Source organism: Triticum urartu, chromosome 2 (genome assembly GCF_003073215.2).
Source record: "Triticum urartu cultivar G1812 chromosome 2, Tu2.1, whole genome shotgun sequence".
Lineage (NCBI taxonomy): Eukaryota > Viridiplantae > Streptophyta > Magnoliopsida > Poales > Poaceae > Triticum > Triticum urartu.
In genome coordinates, this window is record NC_053023.1 from 423,326,925 (window position 1) to 423,331,953 (window position 5,029).

The following is a 5,029-nucleotide window of genomic DNA, read 5'->3' on the forward strand; positions in this document are numbered from 1 at the left end:
CAAATCTAATAAATAGAGCGCATACATTGGTTCTTAAAACTTTCGCGGCCATTGTAGTCGTGGCGCTTACCGGCTGTAGTGGTTAAGAAAATTGTTCTTGTGTTGTGCCTGCAAGGCGCGAGTTCCAGTCCTTGTAGCCACACTTTTTTGTGTGATTTTTTCGCGAGGCATTTTTCCTTCTACTGCACGTGGTGGGCTGGCCCATGAGGTGCGGTGCGTGGGCGTCAGCTACCTGTTCGGGCGCTTAAGGCGCCAAACAGGAGCTCTCCAAATTCTAAAAATAATAAAAAGGAGCACTCCACAAATAGACGGAGAGAGATTGAATGTGTTTTCCTTATGGGCCAAACAGGTGTATTGAGCCCATTTAGACAGCCATAGGACTCTACACAAACCCTAAAATTACGCGTGCTCTGATCATTCCCCCTCCCCAACACCACACTACGCCGCCGCCAACCACCTCTCCACATCCTCCACGCCGGACAGCCTAGGTCGGACAGGAGATGGACAAGCTGTTGGCGCAGATGCTGGGGAGCATCTTCCTCTGCCTCCCCGACCCAGCCGACCTCGGCCGCACCTCGGTCGCCTGCAAGTCCTTCCGCGACCTCATCGCTGACAGCTACTTCCGCCGGCAACACCGCAAACGCCACACCTCGCCCCTCCTGGGCTTTGTCGGCAAATTCGGCGACTTCCACCGCGCCATCTCGCCGCACCCCTCCGCGCTGGCAGCCAAGACCGTCGACAACGCCTGCGACTTCTCCTTCTCCTTCCTCCCTAGGACGGAGAGCATCATCTATGGTGTCGTGGATATCCGCGAGGGTCGCGTCATCCTCGCCACAGTGAATGAGGTGTTTGGTGAGGATTACGTGGTGTGCGACCCCTTGCACCGCACGTATGTGGTTCTCCCCAAACTCCACGACGCTGCGACATCCAAAAGAAACATTTTCTTAGCCCCACCGATGCCGGAAACTGTTGTTGACAAGGATGGGCAGACAACCTTCAGAGTGATTAGGATGGCGCCGAGAGGAGACCATTTTGATACCCATGTCTTCTCTTCCTGGACTTGTCAGTGCGAAGCCCATCCATCTGTAATCTGGAGGGGTCCTGTTGGCTCCCGTTTGTTTACTCTGCCAGGGATGGTTAACCACTGCCGTGCACAATATGCTCACGGCCGCTTCTACTTCGTATCTAATATCAATAGATGGGAAACGCTGGTTTTCTTGACCCCATGACAATGGAGTTTTCTACTATTGATGGCCCTCCCGTGGACAGAGTTTGTGATGAAGACATATGTATCGTGGAGGCAGATGAAGGCAGTCTCGGGATGTTTCTGACGTACCAAGACTATGACAGAAGCAAGATCATTTATTGGCAAAGTGAAGGTGATATTTCCGGACCATGGCGCGAAGAGAAAAGAATTGTTGTAGGTGACATGTGTAGAGTTTTTTCTTCCGAAGGGAGACATGTATTTGGACATGATACTATTGCATGTTTCTCATTGGATGCCAAAGCATTGGAGCTCGAGAGGGTATGTTACATGATTCTGGATGAGGCGTACCCATATAGCAATCTTCCACTACCGTACGCATTACGCACCGTAGCATCAGGTCAGCTTCATAGTAATTCATACTAGTAAGCTTCATAATGTATCCTAGTTACCTCCTTTCCATTCTTGTCTAAAGACTTCCTGTTTGTTCTTTGTTCCAGGCCCCAAAGAGACGCAGCAGACCAGAACGATTGCTGAGGAGATGGAGGACGCTCAGGAGATGGAGGATGACGAGTACCCATTCTAGGACCTTGAAGTGGATTTTTAGTTACTAGAAGAGGAGAATGACAACGACGACGACTTCTTGTCAGAGCCTACAGTGACTTTTGAGTTAACAGCCGAGGAGATGCATAAGCAGGTGGCTGCAGCCATTGGACACTCGAATGTCTAGAACTCGCACCCCAAGAACTACGGCCCCGGATCCAGGGTTTGGTAATAATCCCCTCTCTCTAGCACCCACATATCGTGCCCTGTCTTAGATTGGTAGCAAGAGGCAGTTTCTCTATGTACGTGTAGATCCGCGGCGCAAGCTGGTCGCTTAGCTTGTGTTTGAGATTCAAGATTTACATGACTTGTATTATTTGCTGAGTTTGTGACGGGTTGCGGCTTGGGTTTTTGGTTGTTGCAGCCATGTCTGTGGCAACTCACATGGCCTGATCCGCAAGTACGGGCTAATGTGCTGCAGGCAGTGTTTCCGCAGCAACGCCAAGGACATTGGCTTCATCAAGGTATGCGGTAGCCACACCGTTGGTCGATTTCCTGAATCGCATGCCTGAATTTTATATCATCCGAGCGATAGTTTATGTCACTCCATGCTTGCTTTGCAATGTTACATGATTTGTCAACAAGGCTTCTCTGTATGGTGAACTAGTTTAATTTGTTGTAGACCACCAGCAGGTAAGGTAGCATGGACTATTACGTAATGTTTGATATGGCATGTTAGATTCACTTGTTGGATAGATGCGTGTGCTGCTCCCCTCCTGCTCCAATAATCTTCCAGGTCAACTTTTGCAATCATCACCTCATGTTCTGCCTTATAATATTGTCATCTCTTTGATCTAAACTCATGAATCATTAAACACCATAAGTCATCTTAGGACCGTTGCTGCAACTATCTTCATGACTTTGGTACAAAGCTCTATTTTGTTGTTCCCACATACATGGAATGCATTGCAATAGTATGGATATCCATTAAGTAGGTATATATACATATCCTGAGTAACTGTAATGTACTGGAGTATGTAGATGATTGAACTTTGGAAGGATATTTCTGATTAATTGTAGGTTTTATGCTTGAATTCATAGGTTTGGGTAAATTATGTTTCTGTTCTGATGCATTTGTTTTTACTGTACATCTCTTTTATTTCCGAATACCTGAATGTTCGTGTTGTGCACAAATTAATTTTAGATTACTGAATGTACACTCTTGTTTCGCAGTACCGTTAAGATTGGAAACCTCAAAAGGAAGCATGGAGTAGGATGTCATCGTCAAAGTGTGTTGATTCATAAGGACTATCTGTATTATATATTATGTAATGAACTAAATGTTTGAATCAGAGTAACAAACCTTTGAAACTGTGCTGCCGACTTCTGCTTGAGCATGTGAATCAGATAATTCTGTTGCTATTGTGTCCCGTTATGTTTTTTTGTTTTGTTTGTGAAATCTGATTACACTTTGATTTGATGCTACATTTGCACTCAACAGGTTCATATCCATGCTTTTGTCTATTGTTCCTGAAACAGTATCACCTCAACTTTGCTTGTTGTCCTAATTTTGTATGATCTTCTACTGAATTATGTTAATGGCCTGCCATGATTGTTTATGATTTAACAGACTCGTGTCCTGTTAAGTCTTTAGATTGAACATGAGCTGTAGTGTTTTTTATCAAGCTAGGTAATATGTTTGTGACCTAAGCCGAGCTTTACATTATATTTTTGTGCCAGATGTTCTCTCTAATGTATTTTTTGTCCGCATGGAAGGAAGAGATCACGTGTTCATTCGAGCGATCGAACACGCGATCTCTTCCTTCCGAGTGAAGTACACTAACAACTATGCCACCTCGATGGTTGTGAATACCTACTTCTTGTTTTACATTTCTATGTATTGGAAAAGCACCCCCTACGTTTTCCATGTTGTTTTATGTTTTTCTGCTTCCTGGTTCATTTTTCTTTTCTTAAATTTGTGAACTTTTTTCAAATCAATGATTGTTTTAAAAAATTGATGAACTTTTTTCAAATTTGATTAAATTTTTTCAAAATCAATGAACTTTTTAAATATTTTGTGATTTTTTTAAAAGTCGATGATTTTTTTCTTTCACAACTGATGAACTTTTTTCAAATTCGATGAACTTTTTTTAGAATCGATGAACTTTCTTCAAATTTGTTTTTTTCAAAATCAATGAAGTTTTTCCCCAAATTCATGAACTTCTGTTTTGAAGTTTTTGACCTTTCTTTCAAAATCCCTAAACAGTTTTGAATTCACAAACTTCTTTGTTTTTGCAAATTATTTTGTTCTTTTTCCTGAAACTCGCAAACTTCTTCTCAAATTTGAAAAAAATAGTAGATCTATGATTATTTTTTTCTTCCAAAAGTCAAAGGGCAAACTGGTGTACCATTGAGATGCATGCGAGTCCCGACTCAAAAAGAAAGATATGTGCGAGCGAGCGGATGGACGAGCGACCGAGCGAGCGCTGATTTCGCGTTTTTCTGGCCCGGCCTGCTATATCTCTCCTTTCGAGTGTGGGGATGGCTAACTGGTGCTGAGAGCGCCAATTGGGAGCACCATCATGATCCTCTTCTTGTTCAGGATCTTCTCGAAGGAATGGGACATGAAAGTGGGCTTGGACCAGTTACGTGAATAGGCAACATCGAACATATAAACCCTGCTACCCTACCCGCCGTTCTGGAGGCTTTGCATCGTGAGGTGATTTTGCTTCGTTCGATCTGCCTCGCTGGCGCGCTTCTACCCCGCTGTTGAAAATCCAGCCACCCATTCATCTACACGTCATACTTTCATGTGCCACTGGATGACGGGCGGTCCTCCTTTTCTTGTGGGTCCAGTTTTACAGCGTGTCTCGCGCTTATCCTGTGTGCGAAAAGATGAGCTCCGCAGCGAGCGTGGGGTTCTCACGGTGAAACCCTAGACCAACCGCCCGCCCCTTCGAGCCACCAATCGCCCGCCCCTCGAGCCCTGCATCCCCTCTTTCCATTCTCTCCATCACCCCTACGCTGCCTCCTCCTCTCCTCCTCTGCAACAGCGTGTGGTCGCCGCCGTCGCTCATCTCTTTCGTCGCGCCCTTTATCCTCCATGGCTCCTCTCCCGCGTCCATCCTGGCGGTGGCGACCTACAGGCGAAGGGCGGCGGCGGCGTTAGATTCGAGCTGGAGTCCTCTCCCGCGTCTGGAGCTTGTGGTCGGCCAAAGTCCTCTCCCATGTCCGTCCCGGCGGGGCCGGCGACCTGCACCCAAAGGGTGATGACAGCTAGGA

The 5,029-nt window shown here is 45.8% G+C and overlaps 1 long non-coding RNA gene across 1 annotated transcript; it reads left to right on the forward strand.

The window, feature by feature from the left end:
- Positions 1-344: 344 nt before the first annotated feature.
- On the forward strand, positions 345-3,230 carry LOC125537644. Its single transcript, XR_007296015.1, has 4 exons — positions 345-1,604; positions 1,705-1,975; positions 2,172-2,271; positions 2,981-3,230. It is a non-coding gene; the product is annotated as an uncharacterized LOC125537644 (long non-coding RNA).
- The last annotated feature ends 1,799 nt before the right edge of the window (positions 3,231-5,029 follow it).